This window comes from Anser cygnoides, chromosome 8 (genome assembly GCF_040182565.1).
Source record: "Anser cygnoides isolate HZ-2024a breed goose chromosome 8, Taihu_goose_T2T_genome, whole genome shotgun sequence".
NCBI classification, from domain to species: domain Eukaryota; kingdom Metazoa; phylum Chordata; class Aves; order Anseriformes; family Anatidae; genus Anser; species Anser cygnoides.
In genome coordinates this window covers 8,473,236-8,494,416 of record NC_089880.1, presented here as the reverse complement: position 1 = coordinate 8,494,416, position 21,181 = coordinate 8,473,236, and the positions used below count along the sequence as shown (strand labels likewise).

General features: G+C 34.7%; 2 long non-coding RNA genes across 7 annotated transcripts in view; one reads left to right on the top strand and one right to left on the bottom strand.

The window, feature by feature from the left end:
- LOC106041592 (uncharacterized) overlaps positions 1-21,181 on the top strand; it is a 259,478-nt gene that overhangs the window by 110,545 nt on the left and 127,752 nt on the right. The window lies entirely within an intron of this gene.
- LOC125180934 (uncharacterized) lies at positions 66-21,009 on the bottom strand. 3 transcript variants are annotated; one of them, XR_007159862.2, is made up of 7 exons: positions 20,891-20,968; positions 20,675-20,791; positions 18,321-18,390; positions 5,658-5,732; positions 4,806-4,940; positions 1,665-1,780; positions 66-531 (listed from the first exon to the last, which is right to left on the bottom strand). It is a non-coding gene; the product is annotated as an uncharacterized lncRNA (long non-coding RNA). The 3 variants fall into 3 exon arrangements; XR_007159861.2 differs by lacking the exon at positions 20,675-20,791 and having other exon boundaries at positions 20,891-21,009; XR_007159863.2 differs by lacking the exons at positions 66-531; positions 1,665-1,780; positions 4,806-4,940; positions 5,658-5,732; positions 20,675-20,791 and adding an exon at positions 12,764-13,459 and having other exon boundaries at positions 20,891-21,009.

The window sequence follows — 21,181 nt, the reverse complement described above, 5'->3', positions numbered from 1 at the left end:
TTTTACTGTGGAACAAAGTGAAGTCATATGACAGATTCCTGCAGTTTGCAGAAGTTTACCTCTTGCTCCCTCAAGGCAAGTCATATTGGAATGCAGAATCTAATGCTAGAAGTTTTTTAAGTTGACATGCCGGTAGTGATGTCCAAAATTATTTTGCTGATGAACAGTGAGATGAATGTTCTTCTGTTTCATTGATCAACTCCAGTGAAATTATCTCTGGTTTCAACATCTAATAAGGTTTGGACATACCTAGCTTTATCCTTTTACATGTAATAAGAAAACACTGTATTGCTCAGAAGAGATTCTTTGGCTTATATTTATTATATTATTATATTTTGGCTTATATAAAAGTCTGGGCAAACAAGTTCCTCACCACCTTTCCACTTGTCCTTTGACTTATTTGGAACTAATTGTTCTGGGATGATTTGCATGCTGGCTGCAGAAGAACTGAATGACATTCTTATTTGAATAGTTGTCCTCAGTAACAGTTCTGGATTTCAGTGAGGTACTGAACAGAAGACCAGAGCATTGCTTGACAACAAAAAAAAAAAATTAAGGTCAGGCATTTGAGTTGTAGTCTTTTATTATTATTATTAATAATAATAATAATATCTGCTGGAAATGACTGGAAAGGGCTTTTTCACAGGATGACTAATGCAGTAAACTATGTGATGAAAGAAAAAGTAAATGCAGTTCTAAAATATATCAACAGAGATATAGCTAGGAGAATTGGGAAAGGACAAATACTATTTTTCCCAGGCAATGCTGATGTCTCACTTGGGATACTGCATAACATGGTTGTGCTTTCAAGAGTAAAGAGAAAAAAAAAAAAAAAGGCACAAGGATGACCAGGGAAGTAGAGAGGAATATAGCTGTCGTGTGCAATGGGAAAGAAGGAATTTGGTATTTCTTTAGAAATGCTGTGTGGGAAGAGAGGTTACAGTTAGAAAGAGAGACAGAAATGGAGTTAGTGCGGTGCCATGAACTGGGCCTGAGTTCATTTAGATGAGATATAGGCAGAGAAACAAGATCTGGAAAATCTTCCAAAGGGATTTGTGGCATCAATAGTGTAACTAAATCCACAAAAGGAAATGTACAAAGGGACTGAAATGCAAATCATGTCTAGTCATGTCAGTAGAAGTCAGAAGTCAGTAAAAAAAAAAAAAAAAGTATAAAGAGTTTTAGACTGTTGCATATGGATATCTTGTAGCTCCCATAAACTCAGTTTAACTGCATCTCAAAGAGTTCTGATGTTGGTTGAGTGGTATCTGCCCTGGCGTGCTGGGTCTGGGTTCCCTTTGGGTCCAGGCTCCTCTTGGGTCCACTGGCATAGGTAAAAGTTATGATAACTGCCACTGAACGGACAGTGCTAATGAGCAAGTTCCAAACAGCTGCATTGTATGCATCTCAAGATATGCTATTCTTGTGTTACAAAATTAGTGCATTGTTTTCCCCATGAAGAAATTTTAACAGATTTATTTCTCCATTTTTTTTTGGCATTATTTTCTTTACCATCATAATTAAATCCCCAAATTTGTTTCTGTTGTTAACTACTTTGTTTTATAAAAGCATCCAAGCTAAGACTACCATCTAAAGAAAATAGGTTTGTCAACAATAGTTTGCTCAACAAATAAATTTGGGATTTTAAGAGTACATTGACTTACTCTAAAATGTAATTGTTCCAACTTCTGGAGAAGAATCCATGGCCGTCAGGTTGTTTATGAGGGACTACATATCCCACATAATAACCCACCAGAAAAAGTGAAAGTCTGTGAGTTCCCTACAATCAGAAAGTACATATTTTACCTTTGAGCATTTTGTTTTTAATAAAATTAAGTATGGCACCAACAAGATTATCATGAGGTAATTGGTCCCAAGGGATTAGAAGTATTTGGCTACAGGTTGTACATGTAACAATCCAGAAAGTAAATGATAGTAATTACTTCATAATAAAACTCCGTATAGCTACACTTTATATTCCAAGTAGCTTGAGGTTAGCAAAATGCCTTCAGATAGTTTCAGCAATTTTGTTATTTATTTAACTTTAAGGTTATTTCTTTAAATATAAGTTTGATGGATTGAAATGAAAAAATTTCAATATACCTGAATTCTGTTCTACATCTTCAGTGCTGTTTTCTAAACAAAATGTTTGTCTGATATTGTGTAATTCTATTTTATACAAGATAAGTTCTGCAGGTGTCTTGTGTCTTACACAAGTGTTCTGTGGTTATTTCTAAAGACACAGTACACTGAGATTTTAAGCAATCCAAAGAGTTAGCATGCATTACTTGTGAAAGCTGAAACAGGTAGGAGAGATCTATTAGATAGCTTTAAATACTTAAGCTTTTTACCCTGAGCTTTAGACATCTTTTTTCTTTAGTTAATACTATTTTGCTTGTCATACCTATGTAGCCTCAAGTGCTGACAATACAACTTTCTGCACTAGAAGCTCCTTACATCACATAGACTAGCAGATGTATAGTAGCCTGACAGTGGGGAGTGAAAAACACCTAGGGACATAAAAATTGAAAAGGGTACTTTGAAAGGGTAATCAAGCTTACTTGATGAAGCAAGTAGTTCCAGCTCTGCCTACGTGAGCTGGGAAAGAAAAGGACACATTTAAGCTCTACATATGTCACGTTTCATTTCCATGTATCAGAAGAACTGCAGTAATGGCGAGTTAAGGAGCAAATGTCCCTAACCTGTTCCTGTTTGGTCATCTGTGTTCTACTCAGAACTGGTAAGAGCTGTATGTGTTCTCTGCATCTTCATGGCCTAAAAATGGAATAATCTCAAGATGTCATTAAAAAAAAAAAAAAAACCTCTTTGTGTTTCTGGTACTCTTCTCACATAAATGAAGTTATACAGTAAAAGGCTTTGCTCACTTGAGTAAGGATGAGCAAAATAATCTCTGTGCTCAGAGTAAAAGGCTTAAGTATTAAAGTAGATATTCAGTGCCATAGGGTGAAAATTTTTAGGATGTAGTGATTCAACAGCATGACTAAATGCTTACCAACCCTACCCCCAGCTCTGTTTTTGCTTTCTTTGTGTGAAAGAGATTTGATACCCTTTTGATAATTACTCCACTTGGGAATTTGTAGGAATCTCTTGAGATAAGTATTGCTGGTGAAATTTTGAAAATGGCTTGTGAGATGCTGATACTGCTAACAAATTCATGTGGCTAAATGAAATGCCTAGTAAGTGCCTTTTCATCACTAAAATTCAGTGAAATTAGAAGTTTTTATAACCAGTACTGCTACATAAGCCTGCAAAATGGTATAGTTCTGCATCATATCATGTTCTTGATTCCATTGCATGACAGTACTTCTATAGCCTTTACAAATCTTCGTGTTTCTGCAAATCTCACAAGAAGTATTTCCCATGATTCTATCAATTCTGTCCATCTATTTGATAGGACACTGTTCAACTCTGTAGAGGATGGCACTACTCTACAGGAGTAGCTGCGAGTAATTACACTTCTCCACCTTATCGTTTTGTCAGAAATAAAATACTTATCTCACTGCACTTCTTTGTGACTAAAGGAACAAGTGAATCTTACATTTTTAAGCAGAACTGAGGAGTAAAACTTTCTCCTTTACTCTGGTGTAAGGCCTACAAATATACAGGAATTTGAGTTATGTTTCCTTTTTTCTTTCTGAAAATGTGGGCTGAAACCTTGATTTACCCTCTAAAAATTACATGTGTGTGAGAGTACAACTGAACAGTGTTTTCTAGCACAGTAATGACCTAAGTTGCACAGTCATTAGTTATTTCCATCACAGACATATATTATGCCATCAGTACAAAAGCAGGCTGTCTTTATAACTCCAGGAATTCAAACATCAGCCACCCAAAACTAATAGCCTGTCGTTACATTTCTGTTTACCAGAGAACAAAATTTTGTTCTTGCTGATTTGAAAAGGTTCCCTGGAGTAAATGCTTCTATAACATACATAAATCATATCCTCCATCAAGTAACCTAATGATGCTTTGGGGGTGGCATCATTAGGCTTTCACATAATATTTTGCCTGACAAGGGATGAAAACTCTCTTCTAATTACCAAGCAACCAAATAACAGGGACAGATAAATAACATTAAATGAGACTTTCTTATCTTTTCCTGGAAAACAAACAAAGAAAACAAAGCACACCTTTCCAGGGTCTGATACTACTAAAATCCCAGTCCCAATGAGTATGCTCTCACTTTCAGAAGGGAGAGAACTGTTTGTTTGGCTTTTTTTGCCTTTTTTATTTTAATCTCTTTTTTTGGCATTCTTGCTGTGTCATAGGTACAGCAGATAAAAGGTTTGGCATTGGTCACTGGGAGTAGATCACTGATTTACTTTTTTCATGCTTCTAGAAAATCTCATAAATGCATTGATCAAAATCTGTCTGATTTTATGCATACTGCACCTACGATATTTTTTCATTTAAAACACTGTCTTTCATTTTAGATTGGTATGTGGTGTCTTTCCTTTCAAAAAAAAAAATGGAGTGGGAGACATTAATTTTTTCCATATTTTACTCCTTATAAATCAAAATACCAAACATTAAGTGCTTTTAAAACAACCTGAAGTGATAATCCATATAATATATATATACACATAAATTTCTTACTTAGTAACAAACTGTTAGATAAGTGCTACTGAGAGAGAACAGAAACTAAAATTTGCATGCCAAAAATTATGATTTTTCAAGTTGACTCTCAGAAATATGGTTGCTAGTGTTGTTATTTCTGCTCTAGCAAGGGAGAACAATGAAAGGTCCCTTGATTGCTTTAAGCTGCACTGGGGAAGGAATATTACCTTGTAGGAAGGATGACTGTAAATTCTGCTGCCTCCTTTGACTAATCTGGCTTGGAGCTGGTAGAAGAAACATTTTCTTAGCAGCTACTCACATAAGCAGAGTCCAGCATCCCATGAAAATCCTGGCTAAGTTACCTAGTTTAAGAAAGCAAAATTGTGAATGAACAAACGCCAGATTGCAGTTTCCAGGACGCCACTTTCTATAGGCTGACTGGACTCTCTCACATAGAGATGGGGCATCAGGAGGGATGAAAGTTTGTGTTAAGGATGTGGATCTCATAACTGGAGAATGTATCTATATGGGTAATGAATTAGCTCCATATTTATAGTCTTCCAAGTTGAACATAAGTGTACCAGTGCTGAAACATATTTCTATTTCACCATAATATTGTTAATTTTTTTCTTCTCTCTTCACAATGTCTTGAACTCCACACTATATTCTCTGTTCAGGGTTTGCACAAATTTAGCATTCTGATTTTCTAAAGTAGATTTTGGATTAAAGCTCTGCTAAAAGCAAGGTAGGCAACTCACATCGAGATAAATCTTTGTCCTATCTGTAAGCCATGTAGTCCAGGCACTAAAATCAACAATCACAGCATGAATCATTTTCAACAGTGTGCCTGACTGAGGTGATTTCCAGACATTGCTAACTTCCACATGCATACTTCTATGTGTATGCATGTACATCAGTCCCAACTAGTTTTATGAAATCAGAATCATAGTCCATTAGCCTATAATGACAGCCATTCATGGTTTGTTACCCTCTACTCTACCAGTTCTCAATCTTCAATTATAGAATTAATGAAATCACTGACATTTAAATGTCTTTTCATCCATACTCAAGATAATTACCTGTATATACTTTAATGATTTCCTTGTACACTTCAGGCAGTTCAAGACATAAGCAGTTTGTCTGTCTTCTAATACCTATTGTGGAAACATACATCTTAGAGCTATTTGTGTCAAAGTATATTTTGGCTGCATCATTGTCTTCCATAATTCTGAAGTATAACATAACGTTTCCTAATATTATAATATTGCAATGTCTGAGACTAAGTTAGCTATTCAAAAAAAAAAATCCTTAATATTGTGGTTTTTTTTTTCTTTTTTGAACAGTAGCTTTCATTGAATAGTAGCTTTCATTGAAACTGCTTATCTGTATCAACATAGTGTCATATGTCTTCAAGCCCAGAAAGAAAATTTTAGGTTCTTGTTGAGAGAACATAAAGGATTTTAGATAGCTCCATGTAGACTCTAGTATTAAACAGAAGCTCTGTAGGTATTCTGAGGACTGTAAATTTGGGTGTGAGTCTTTGTTCTGCCAGAAGGCATATAATTTTGTATGTGCGCGCTCTAGGAGCCTTCATGAATAACAAATTGTGTTATTTTTTTTCATTGCATGACTTATTCCATTCCTTCTTGTGTCTTTGTTGTTATTTGCCCGTGTTTGCCACGGATGATTGGCCAGGCTGCAGAAAATGTTGCTTTAGATAACCACATCATTAAAATTTGAACAAAATAAGAATGAGGTTTAGAACTGTGACACTGTTCTTAATGCTTAATATAACAGGTGCTTTTCTAGACTGTAGATTAGTACTAGGTAACATAATTTCTTTAATATCACTATTTGTTTTTTATTTCTTGTAGAGAAAATACAGATATAGTATGTAAGAACCATTTATTTGGGGGTTCATTTATCTCATAGCTTTGCTACTTTAAATGGACTAGTGTGACCAGGCTGGAAGCCAGGTAGATCACATTATTTTGCTTCCTTTACAAGAACGTTCTTTTTGTACAACTTAAGTCTAATGGTTGATAATCACAACTGTGACAGCTTTAAAGATCATTCTTTCATGGTCAGTATTGTACATTAAATTTTGTTCTACCACTACAAGTAGAAGCTAAGGTTTCTTATTTGCAGTTTCCATTCCACTTATTTTCAAATCACATAAACCAAAGTGTTGGATATGCCTGTTTTTCTTTCTTTTAATTTCAAGTACAAAGCTCAGTAAATCTATATTAATTCTATTAAAATTCACAACAGGGATAATACAGGTTTGATATCTAATAGAGAAGACTGTTTCCATAATAGACTAATAGCTAACACCCATTCAATTCTCATGATCCAAGAGCATCTGCATGATTGTAATATTTTATCCCTATGAGTTTTAAACAGGTAGTTAAAGACCTAAGTTCAAAATATCATTGCCAGTCTCTTGAGCCATGACGGTTCCTCACACTAAATTAATAAATAAATAAAATAGTGTCATCATATGTCTTGGTATTATTGTAGGATATCTATAATGAAAAAGGCCTTCCTTAGATTATTAGCTGACAAGATTCAAAAACTGAAACAAGATTCAAAAACTTCTTTGATCCTTCAGATGGAAACAGGTAATGATGAAGGGGTTTACTTACATATTGGCACATAATCACATGACTTTTTTTTTTTTTGCATTTCACATTCCGTTGGGTGATGTAAAGAAGTATGCTGACATTTCTGAAGTACTTTAGAGCTATAAAATGTTCTACAAATGTGTTTTAACTGGTGTCAAACTAACCATTTTATACTGATGGACTGTTTCATATCTTCTCATACTGAAGGTGAGTTTTTTGTGGTTTTGGATCCCTTTGAAACATTTGTTTTTCGTTTTGAAGTTTTCTCAGTTTCATCTGCACCAAGGTCATGGGTTTGGGGGGCTCTGAATTTTCAGAAGTTTCAGAATTTTTCAGTGAAGGGTCATTCTGAGTTTCATGAAAATGGGTTAAAAAATACTTTTTCTAATACTTTTTCTATTGTCATGTCTTAGACTTGTGGCTGAAATCTGGGGTGTTACAGGATTGGTTCTATTATTTCACTAGTTCAAAGCTCTCTAAATCATTTCTACAGGAGATGCAGTCCCACCTGCAATGCAAGCCTCTCCATTACCATGCTTTATCATTGCTAGGGTAATCAGCTGGATGTAGTACTTACTCCTTTTGGAAAATCTGTGTATGGAACTAATCATCCTTCAAATAAATATAACAATATAGCCAGTAACATGGTTTTCACAAATTGAGCAGGAAGGGTGAAGATTGCACAATTTCCCATACAAAATCTGTGTTACTTTGGGAATAATCAGACCCATGTAATGCCTCACAGCTAGAGCTATAGTATTTTCTAGGCTAGAGACATAATGAGCCAATAGCATACTGCAGTGTTTTGACTTTTCCTTTATACTTCAGAAAAACAGAGATGAAAAAGCACAGAGGTTAAAAACTTTTTTTTTTTCCTGTTCCTTAGTTGTTGAAAAATACAAAAGATCACAACTGAAAGCTAAACTGCCAGGCTGATCCCTAGGAAAGAAAGGTTGTTTCCTGTCTTCTGTCCTAGAGAAGCTTAGACAATTTAGGAAAACAGTCCAGTAGTATCTGCAGCACAAAGTGATAGAGTGAAAAGCTGTTAAGAAAAGGATGCAAGTTTCTGATGTTGTTGATGTGTGAATTTCACTGTTAATGTTCAGAGAGCTGTCAGTGCTGTGGATTTTTTAACAATAAATCCTCTTATTCCAAGAGCAAATTTCCTAGGTGTTTCTGTAATAAGGATTATTTCCGAGTTTTGATCAAAATCTTTAGACTGAGTTATTCAGCTTCATGTTACATTAACTTCATGTTCAGGTTTTGGAAATGTTTTCCATCTTACATGCTACATGACTTTACACAACTCATGCTTACATGAGTTCTTTGTGTCAGAAATATATGATGACATATAGCACTCAGCCAGTTCTTTATTCTTTAAAAAAACAGTTGTAATTTAGGTATGACCAAGAGACTATCGTAATGGAATTTCTGAAAGATCTCCTTATCCTAAGGAACTTATCCTTGGTATACCTATGCCTACTTTAAAGAAAATCAGAGAAATATTCATCCGTTAGAAGACATTGTACTCTCATTGACTTCATTTCCATTGCTCTTTTGGGTAGACATGTTTTGGGCTGAGAAGGACAGATACATCTCAGATATATTTCTTCCATCTCAGCCTGCTGCATGTCTAGAAGTACAAAATATGACTTTCAGTGTTTCTTAGTTGTCAGGGATCCCTTGACACAGAACAGTGTGTTTCTGTTATTGAGGTAAAGTAGGGCAAAGTTGAAAGTGCATAACTCTGCTTTACACTTCTTGTCCTATGTATTGTAAATTAATGTGAGGACCTAATGTTAATTTTATTTTTATTTTTTCCAAGTACCAAGTTTGATCATATTTCAAACATAATAAATATACAAAAGCCTTTCACAAGCAAACATAAAACACGCACGTACTGTGAATCATAAATGAATGTTCTTATCTGACTCAATCACAATCCATTTCCATGTTTATAGACTTGCTGCTAAAAATGATGACTCCTGAAATGTCATTTTTAGACTGCAATCTGTAGACTTAAGTTGGAAAGTCATTACATCATTTTTTGATCTTACACACACACGAAAAAAAAAAATCAAGGTAAAAGAAGAAAAGAGAAGAGTTGGAAAGTGAAAATAGTTTTTCATAGAATGCTGCATTTTCTTAGAATTCTATGTAGCTGTAACTACATAAGGTATAATTACATAAGCTGTAACTACGTAAGGTGGATTTTAGAAGTTTATACTTTAAAATATAATTGTATTATTCTCTTCTGTTTTTCCTGCTTGTTATGAGATGACAGGAAAACATCAGAACAGCTGTTTGAATGCCTAATCAAAATAGTCAAACTACTACAATAGAAAAGAAAGATGCAAAATGTTTTTAATACCATGTCATATCTTTCTCTTTGTATCTGTATTGCATCAGAGTTCTATTAGCTGGTGGGACATAATCTTTCAAGCTTTCACTATAGGCCTAATTTTTTTATTGGGAGGATTCTGTAGTACTAGCACACATGGAATGTTTTCCCATATAAAAATAGACTCTGATCTGCTGATCCAATTTACCCCCATCTATGCTTGTAGCATTCAAATGATGTTAATGGAATTGCTCAAGTAAAGACTTCTCATGGGGCACCTGGGAGCACTAGTCTGTATTTTGTGGGGAGATTAAAAATATCATTTTGTCAGTATTGCTTAATATGTAAAACATGTTATGTAAAACCCAGTGCTCAGGGGAACAACATAAATTTCCCTTTTATATTCCCATTATGCCAGGAGCTTTGCCAACTCATAAGCAAAAGTACTCTCTTCAATGTTCTTTGAATATAAAACACACATTATACTTGAAAAAAAAAAAAAAGTCTTCTTTGGAGTTGTGTGACCTATTGGTTCGAGTGTTTAATTTGTGGGAGAAAAAAAAAAAAAAACTTGAAAGGCAAAATAAATAAATACAATCCTCCTTTTCTGTTACGAGTTTGGGTCTTCATCAGACCCTAGCATGTCTGGGAGACTTTTGCATTCTAAACTAGTGGTTGATGTAGTTTTCCCTACCCACTCCAGATTTTTGAGACAATATTAAGAGATTAAATGTCATGGCAGAAAAATAAGGTATTTTCATAATCAAAAATAGGTCACTGTGAATTGATTAGCAAGAAAGAGAAAAAAGACTTGAAAAAAAAACTAGAAATGAATATTTCCCAACTCTTTAATCTTCTGAATATGTAAACATATAAAATACATATTTATATAAATATATAAGCAGAAGATAATTATCAACAAATGTACTCAAACCCGATTTAAGAGTTTGTTGAAAGAAATTAGATTTTTTTTTTTTTTTTTTACTATCTGAGAATCATTTTCAGGATAGTTATTATTCTGAATCCAGGTTTGTGAACTTCAGATTTTTGTATTTCATAATCACTTCTTCAGTTCAACATTCTTCAGTTGAACTGCAAAAAATATTTGAACGTCGAGGTTACCACTGATTAATCTGAATAAGTTTCCTTTTAAGCAGATCTCATGTTCTTTCAACTCTAAAACTTATGGCACAACATAAAACATTCTCTGTAGATTATGCAAGGTCCATAGCCAACTGCACTGGATTAATTTTTACTTGGGTTTTCCAAGTAGTATGCAAGTCCACAGCTGGCCAGTTGTGCAGCCACGGGCATAGTGACATAGAATCTAAAATTTGTTTGCTAACAGTAATTTACTAACAGTAAAAATGCAGTAACAGTAAAAGTACAGTGTTCATGCAGATATTCACAGAGAAATTTCCCAACCTTAATCAAGCAGTTGTTACTTTTTAACACTGCATGTGGGAAGATAACTTGTTTTAAAGAATCTAGACTTTTTTTTTTAAGTCACTGTTTTCTGGGTTTATGGCAGCACTCAGATGTAGTGCAATGAACATGATTTAGGAATTCAAATGGATGCATGGAGATAGATGCGTGAGGAACAATTTTTGTATGTGTAGTGGTAGGAACAGAGAATGGAGTGGAACTGAGATCAATTTTTCAAGCCCATTTATAGTTTCTGAAGTCCTAAAAAAAGATAACATCTGTTGTAAACATGAATGGTTGCTTGCTGACTGAAAACAGGAGGAGGCCTTGCTGTTAATCATCTGTACTTCTGTCAGCAATCACTATAGTCAACGTGAGTGACTGAAGCACTTTCCAGTTGTGGGAGAAACACAATGGCAAAGCATAAAAAAGAAAGTATGGGCATCTCACCAAGAAGTGAGAAGTGTTTTCACAACGCACAGAGAAAGCCTTTCGAAGGTTTCTATCCGTTTGGATGAGGTGAATGTCTAGTGAGCAAGCAGATGTCAGAATAAAATAAAATTTGTGAATTTTAATTGAACTGTTACTCTGGAGACAGGGAATGGTACAACATTAGTTTACAGATTCATGTAAAAGGATTTCCAAACCATTCTCCAAGCGCAGTTCAGGCATAATTTATATGTTCACAGGGTTGTTTTTAAATCCTATCACTTTCTGAAATAACAATTTTTAAAAGGAAAAAGCTGCCACTCTTTCTATATTTATTGTCATTTCTTGTAAACATGCTATGTCTTGATAAAAGGAACATCACCACAGTTCACAACAGTAAGTTCAAAATGAAGTGTAATACCGCCATTTCCCTGTACAAAACAGCATCAACATTAGTTTCTGAAACTTGATGTGAAGGAAGGACAGGTGTTGCATGGTGAGGCAAGAGAGTGTCAAACACTAGCAGCAAACGGCAGCAATATTTAACACTAGTTTCCAGCTCCAGCCAAGTCTCCACAGGCATGAAAACTGTTGACTAGGACGGGGAAATTTGCTGGTAGTCATCTGTCTGGTATTAAAAGCAAGAACGTGATTAAAAGTCAGCTTTACTTTTTTCTAAAGGCTGTTTTGCAGTTTTCTACTCCTGGACTTCTCTGGAAACTGAATTTCAGAATCTTGCCTATATTGTTGCTAGCATTCCTTTTCCAGCTGATTAAGGATGTGGTGCTATATATTCAGGTTTTCACTATGGAGTATGATGATTTCAGGATCAGATTATAAACAAAAAGCCTATACTAAAAAAGTTTTATGAAGTCATATTTTCTTATCCCAATGATTTTTTCCACTAGGAAAAAAAAAGTTCATAAATATGATTATTAGCCAACGACGGCTTTCTACAGCAACATATGAGATGCATTATGTTGCTTTGGATCTTTGGAATATTCTGATTTCAGATTCTTAGAATTAGGTATCCAAATGCTAATGATGTATCACACTCCACATTTTTCTGTGTCCTTGCATGGAAGTATTCTGTAGATTGAAATTATTTTATTTATTAAATTCTCTTAATTTTTTGCTATTCAAGCATAACTATGTTAAAACATTCAATACAAACTGCTTTTTTTTGATCAGGACCACTACACAAAAATAAAAATCTGATCATTTTTGAACACATCTACTGATAATTTATTTTCATTAGATTTTTTTAATATATTTGTATATAAAGAGACGTTTTCTGCAAGTTATACTGTAATTAAGTTTCTCAACACAAAAAAGTACTTATCTCATTATTGTCTTTGAAAGACATTCAGTCCTTTACATTTTTCAAGTTGAGATAAAACTAGAAAAACAGCCTGTAGCATTCTTTATTGCAAATGTTCGTGATTAAATAAAACTGTATTTCCAAAAATAAAGTGTCATTGTGCCATAAGCCTTATTCCTGCCTTGCATTACAATTAGTTGAATCAAACTAATACTCTGTTTCCACAGAGATCAGCAATAGGGAAATGCATTCAGTTTGTTCCAAGTTCCCCCTTTCCATCCCAATCTGCTTGGGAAACAAAAATTGTGAAATTCTTTGACAGCTACAAAGCACCGCTTAATCAGAAACGGATAAAGCATTTATGAGCTTTGGGTTTGTTTGTTTATTGTGTGTTTTTTGTTTGTTTGTTTGTTTTGGGCTTTTTATTGTTGTTCTGTTTTGTTGTTGTAGGGGAGGGTGGAACCCAACTTTTCAAATTTCAGTTGTGATAATTTCTTAAGGACTCACTCCTGTCCCCAGTGAGTGGAGGCTAGAAAGTAGTGGTTATCAAAAAGGTGTTGTGCTTGAGCTAGTATATTAGACATTGATCTAAGTCTATTAAAGCTTTATTGAATATAGAGTCTGGAGAAATTAGGACTTTGGAGGTGGGAGGGGTTATAAATTGAGGAGGGTGATGCATCCTGTAGTCTTGTTTTTCCGTGGAAAAATTTGAAGACATAATTACTCTTGCAGAAGATTCCTCTAAAAGAAATAATTACATTCAGAATGCTACGTTAATACAGAGAAGTTGCCACTGTGAACAAGCTTCCAATAAGAATTGGGTGTTCTATAAAAATAAATTCCCTTTTCTTATAAATTGCATATTTGTTTAGATAAGGAGAAAGCAGAGATGACTGCATCTCAAAATCAATATTCTTGATAGTCCAGACAACGTATAACAGATTATTATGAAATTCACCTGAAGCAAGTAATTTTGCCAGGCCTGTTTTTAGTAGGTACTGCCTATGGCAGAGCAGTTGTTATACATCATCTTTTTTGTTATTGGTCATAGTACAAACTTTCGAGTGTTACCTAAAGTTAAGTTATTTCAATTTTGAAAGTAACTGTGAGGGTTTGAGAGCTCCGTAAATACCTGAACATTAAATGCATTGCCTAAACATACTTAATATGGTGGGCTAACACATAATATATGCTTCAAATTCCTAGTACTCTTGTTAAAACCAATCTTTTCAATCATGGAAGGTACACTGAATTTAAGACTTTGAACTTTTTCTTATAATTGTATTTTCCAGAGAAGTACATTTGCAATTTGCATTTGAACTGTAAGGCAACTGTGTTTATCCTATGATTGTTGTCATTTTGGGATTTCTGTAACTGAGTGTTTAAAGCGTCTTTGTAATGATTATTGTGTCTTGAAAATTCAGTGATAATTTCCATTGGCATTTAAGCCAGTTAATTGCGTTCCTTAACAGTTCCATTAACTGCTTCAACAGTGACTGCTAAAAGATAATACATAAACGCTCACTGAGCCTTTAATTATGGCATAAATACCATTTCAATACATCAGAATATCATCTACATACCTTCTGCAAACTTCATTTCTTTAGCTACAAGCAGAGGTGGTCTTGTTGGACTATCGCATCCCTGTAACTCTTGTGCTCACAGTTAACCTCTGACTGCATCATTTTAAAAATGAGTATAACTGCTTCATTACCAGAATATTATATTCATCCGAAGTAAAGTAAAAAAAAAGATAATAAAATGTGGGTTTTTCAACACAGTAATACAATTATTCCTCCATTTAAGTTTATTGCCTATTGACTGCCCTCTCTATGAGAACATCAGATCCAAAACTATGTGATTCAGGGATTCCCATCTGGCAGTCTGAATTTCCGAGTGAGGAAATGAGTTATTTCTACTATAGAAGTTTGTTACAGGTAGAATTATTTGAAGGATGTCCTGATTTGCATTCAGGAAGTTTTCATGCTATCCATTAACAAGAGCTCTGGAGAATAGCTGTTCACAACGGTGACCTCCTCCACTGAGTTTGTTTCCAACAGTACTTGCAGCAGGTGATTTTAACTTATACTGTATTTAAGGTGACAGCTGTCTATTCAGGTGATTGAAAGTCCCATGGTTAGCACTTCTTCATTCCGTAGTGTCCCCTCATGTCCTCACATGTGTCACAATCCTGTGCCGTTGGTTAACATTAGGTTCTACTTGTAAATTTTAACCAAGGAATGAAAGCAGTTTTCTTCAAGGTTATAGTAAAAATATAATGAAATTGAGCAATTTGTAAAAATGTTATGATACTCTATTTTCCAGTTTCAGGCAGCTTTAACAATTTCAGTGTTCTGAACTCTTGTATATGTTCTCTCCCATTCAGAAAGCTGTTTTTTTTTGTTGTTATTTGTTTGTTTTTTGGGGGGTTGACATTTATTGTAAGAGGTACCCCACTCTGGTTAGAGTGCTGTGGCCTTCCACTGCCTTGGACAACATTCCTGTCTGGGAATGGGCTGGACTACTCTGCTGTACTTTTACTATTTAGGTTAGAAGACAATGTGTTTATTACAAAAACAGTATTGCCTTTTAAACCAGGAGATCTTGCTGAATAAAAGGAGGTGGAAGTCTCCACCAGGGTTTGCTTACGACATACTGTGTGACAGTACCTCCATGGGCTACCAGCATATGTTCTCATTTTCTTGTCTGGAGTTTGTAAGCTTTTCATGACAGTTGCTTATCATGTGCAAACCATTAACTCTGAGGATTCTGAACAGTCCAGAAATAATTCCTATTTTGTACTCAGTAGTATTTGTAATGTAAAGAGCAAATTAAGATGTTTTGCATGCTCACAACATTAATTGTTGACAGAGGGATTCTTTAATCTACTTTAGGTCTGTGCACATTGTATCTGAAAATAGCAGATGTATTAGTTGTTATGCTTTCCAGTGCTTCTAACAGTGAAAGACAGAACATGGTAGCTTGTCCTGGGCAGTCTGTGCTAGGTGGCCCTTCCTGAGCAATGGGGTTGGACCAAATGACTTCCAGAGACCCCTTCCAACTTAAGCCATTCTGTGATTCACCCTGAGTTTATATGAATAAGGGCCTTCAGCACAACTCATTACTACTATGTACTGAATTATCTTTACTGAACTAGTAAACTCATCGTATTGATATGATAACCTCTCTGCTTCCCATGACTAGAGGAGACTTCTCTGGATTATGCACTTCTTTGTTCACCTTGAGAAGCCATCACTACTCTAATATAAAAAAGTACTTCAGTGTCTCTTAGCACTTATGATTTGAACAGGATGGTGGGATTGGTAAGCTCTCATCTGCTTTAGATGCTAAAGTGTTAGTGGAGACTTTGCCTTGCAGAGGTAGTGCTTTACTAGGAAGATGCTATGCTATGGTGACTTTTCCCTGTTGTCGGCTTCTTTTCTTATGGGTGGCATGTCTATTTTTTTTATTATTTTTTATTTTTTCCAGAGTACCAGTTCTATTCAACCATTTTTTGAAATAAAATCACATAGCTAAATTGTCAGTGACTGTAGTACACCATGTGAGAGAAAGGCTCGTAAAACAGAGGCATATTTTCCCTCTACTGTCTTGTGTGGGTTTGCAATTCTGCATTATATAATATGGTAAATTACAGAAGATGTAACTAAATATTACATGATTCTGTGAAGAAGAAAATAATAATAATAATTCTGATAGACTATAGCACTTCCCAAGGAAGGATCCTCAAATGTTATTTGTATCTCAGAAGATGTAAACTGGCTCAGCTGGGACAGAATTGACCTACCTCAGCCAGAAGGTATTTATTTGCCAAGGAAAATAGTACTGCTTCACTTATATAGTATATAATTGTACATGATATTTGAATTAATTATATTGAAATATAACTAATGAGGTGACCTTATTTTACAGATTTTACATTGACCAAATTTAAAGTACACTAGAATAAAATTGTAAAACCTGACTTTATTGAGCATAGTTTTAGATTAGGTAATCTAATAGTCATAGCGAATTTTCTGTGGAATTAAACAGCAGAACCATTTGCATTGCCATAAACAATTAACACTATATACATGTCCCTTCATGATGTACTAAATACATCACAAAGCTTTTACCTGTTGAGAATCTTTTTATATAAATGAATAGGTTTCTTAGCAGGTTGGATTGGTGTTTTCTTATTGTTTTGTGGGCTGCGCTTTTTTTTTTTTTTTCCCAAATAGAGAAGAAATACAGTTCACACAGAGGGACTTGATTTTTAAAGTGCTGTTTTCGAAACTCTGGTGTATTAGGAAATAGGGAGGGCCATGTTAGCTTTTAATGTCCTGGTAAGTTAGGCACTGGTTAGCATTCAAAAAGTATTTCTAATCTAAAAAACAGCAGATTCAAATTTTTGCATTTGTTTTCTAAACCTAACATTTTTCAATTCCTTCTTTAATAACAAAATTGAGGGATGGCTTCTTTGGTGTTTTGGTGCAGCAAAGCAAGATCATCTTTGATATTCTTCACTTTTTTGAATTAATAAGACTTGTAATAAGCAAACACAATTACAGTGATTTCTCATAAGCACAATGTTCTTGAGACCAGGTTGATCTGTAGGGCATGGATAAAGCCTTTATTTGTTTGCTAAGTGAAAAGTACTATAAGTAAAAGGGGGAACTTTATTATTTAGCTCTGAATTTAAAACTTACAAAAACATTTTTTATGATGGCAGCTATTTCTAGCTAATTTTAAAATGTCACAAATTGGATAAAGAAGCCATGTGACTCCTTAGCAAATTGGCAGAAAATGTACCTTTTCTGTATAACTAAGCATTTGTTGGAGACAAGCAGTATAAAATACAGAAGTGTCTTTCTGATAGAACCTGTCTCTAACAGTCAGCAATTAAAAATGCTGCATCATTCAGATATAACCTTTCCGAATCCTGTCTCGACATGCCCTCTAATCTTTAAATATGTTAGTCATTTAATGTAGTGGGTCAGAGGATAATGTTAAACTCTAAATCAGTCTCTTCTCTAATCTTTCTAAACCTTTAAAGCCTTCTTTCAGAGAGAATCAAAATTACTAGAAGGATTTTATCAGCCATTCAGTGTCAGAATTTGCAGCAACAGGACGGACAGTTTCTTTCCATGTGCTTTTTGCTTATATTCATAAAAGAAGAAACAACTGTACCCTTTACTTTTCCAATCCAAGTGGTTTATATCCAATGAGAAAGTGAAAGAAAGTCGTGATCTCATTAGGCTTATTTGCAATTTCTAACATCAGTTGCACATTTCTGAGCACCAGCTTCTAAACAACAGTGTTTCATTAGCGGCTTTCATCTTTAAGAGCTTAATTATATAGAAATAGTGGTACATTAAATTAATTACATAAGCCTTATTATATACCTTTGTGAAAGAACCAAAACATATTTAATCTTAGATGGGTAGAAAAAGAATCACAGAAACTTTAACACTCGTCTTGTAAAGTACATGTGATATGGGCATTTCAGATGAGTGACCTAATTATCATGGAAGTTGAATATATGAAATCTAAATTGATTGTCTGATTTAACAAAAGTTAGGAAAGACTGTTCTAAATGACTTACCCACAGCTGCTTGATGACCCAGATCATTTAATTCTCAGTCTTGTGCTTTAATGATATAGCATGCTTCATTCTTGTGTGAAAAATAAGTCTTTCATTACCATTAAGTTTCTACCACATGGTTTCTAATACTACTAGAAAAATTCAATAGTAATTCATATTGACAGAAGGAAATACAATAATGTTTGTTTCAAAAATCCAGTTTACCATGGTTCACAAGTGAAACTGAATAGAAATAAGGAATAAACGTTTAAAAAAAAAAAAAAAAGTATTTCTTTTGATACCAGAAGTGATATTGCTGAAAAAGAATGGGCCAGATGGGACAAAAAGAATCGGGTTTCTGCCTGTATTTCTTAGTTAAAATATAGGTGAATTTGGCAGAAATGGTTTTGGTAAAACCCCTCTTATTAATAAAATCACTCCCACTCAAGATAACGAAAAAAATCTCACTCTTTCACCACAGTTGATAGGGAAAAAAAAGTCTCACTGAAATCAAATTGCCCTCTATTTTATCTGAAATTTTTGCACAGGATAAGGAAAAGGCTATGAAAATCAAGAAATACAGAACGATGGTCTTCAAGGTGTCTGATAATGCCAATGAGAGGAATAGTGAGAGCCTCTAATGGCAATAAATGTAGTCAAATGTTCTTTCAGTTGTTTGGTCTACTTTTATTCATTTACTCAACTTCTGTTAGCAGATGAACTAACTTAAAAATAACTTTTGTGATTAGCATTGAGATCTTGAAGAAGATGGGGCTGGGCTATTTCAGGGAAGGAAAGGTGTAAGACTTTTGAGGATACTTGAGAAGAAATTCCTTCTTTTGTAAAAGAAAGGGACTACAAATGATCTTGAAAATATAGCAGAGGACATAGAGAAGCATGGTTAATGTTGGCCATAGCAGACACCTGGGGCACCTCTAATCTGTTAATTATTTTGCCTCACTTACAGGAGAAATTCACTTATTGCATCTTGTCAGAGGCTTTTCAATAATACATAATGAATTAACTAGAAGAAGGTTAACAAAACAGTATATATCAGCACATAAACCTTTTCCATTAAACACTAATGGCATGAATTGCTCCCCTTGCTTTTCTTTTAGAGATAAGGATAGAGTCATTAAAGTAATTTTAAATATTTTATCACCTTTAATGTACTCGTATAGACAAGACTTTGTGATACAGTCTCAGACATAATTCCTAAATGAGCTCTTTCCTTCATAAAATTACTCATTAAGCTGTCTAGAAAGAGATGCATGACTGTCTGCTCAATGCAAGCATTGTCAAGCCTCTGATATGTTTTTTTATGTATAATAAAATAAAGTAGCCTAAACTATGTAGATAAAAACATAAATGACATTAAATTATAATTCCTGGAGCTAACTGAAAACCTGTCTTGTATTCTATGGAAAAATAAGATTCTTGTTTTCATAGGTGATGGGTCCTCTCATTATTATTGACATGGGTGGCCAAGTGGCCACAGCAACTTGTCACCCTTTTGAAATGATAGAAGAAAATAGAGGGCAGCTTTCCTCCCAGGTTCCCATATTCTGGACCTCATCAAAGCCATTCTCAATTTACTTTTGTTACCTAAGATGTAACTGATGAGTTATTCTCTGTGGAGTAACTAACTGCTATTCAGATCACAGGTGCTACCTTGATAACTGAGAATTTTCTCCTCTTTTATAGGTTTTGTCACAATATGGCATATTGTGGAACAAATCACTCCTAACCTGTAGAAAGAGATCTTTGTTATCTTGCTTTCCAATTGAATTCGTGTCTGAGATGGCTGGAAGGGCTAACCGCCTTCAAAAGTAATACTTAATTCAGCTAGGAAGACTAGCAGTATGGACTTCTTCATGTAAATAGTACTTTACATTTCCTCCCAAATGTCTCTGTGGACTTGTGAAATATGAATCTCACTTGGCTTTGAATGTTATGAATCTATTTTCTCAGGATAGTTTTGTGGGTAAAATGGGGGGTCAAAGCAGTTATAGGTCTCACCATATTAGAAAATACCTATCTTTCCGTAGCAAATTGCATGAAAATAGGTATTACATAAAAGAGTAATTTGTGAAAAGAAATGGCTAGTTTTGCCTTTCTGCAACATCTTGAAGAAAGAGTCTAATCAGGACACAAGGCAGTGAAAATGGTTAGGCCTGAATGTCAGACCACTACAAATGTTTTCCCTTCAAAACAAAGTGGTTTAATTAAGTTCCACTCTTCTTCATTTCTAAGTCCTTCTCAATAAGCAGGACTGCTTTTCTCATTAGTAGCACACCCACACTTCTTCTTTCCTGCCCGCTTATGTTCACTTGATACCATATGAACAAGATATTCATTTTTCACATCTACAATACCTTGGTCCTTCGGGGCATTGCAATATTGAAGTTAACCCTGTACTTCCTCTCGGAGGAGTTACCAGATGAGTAAGGATCTGATAAATAACAGGCTGAGGTTATTAGTCCACTATGAAACTGGACAAAGGAAAAGGATGGAGAGCAAGGTAAATGACACATGTCATGCAAGTGGGATGAAGAATTAAGTACTGCTTTTCCAGGAATTGCAAAACCCACCTTTGTTGTGACTCCCAGGTAGCTGAAATGGAAATGCAACTGCAGCCCTTCTCTCCTTTTTGACCATCTTCCTTATCCACTAAAGGTATGAATCCAGTTCAGCACTTGGCATTGTGAAGTCATAAGCTAGATAAATGCACAGTCTAATGGCCTACTGGTACTTGCTAAACATTAAACTGTAAGAATATTATGTCTTAATTTGAATTGTGTGCTCCATAAGCTGTCAACTAAAAAACAAAACTAAGATCAACAGTCGCTGAGAAGTTGTGGAAGTAGTCCAGCATTAACTAC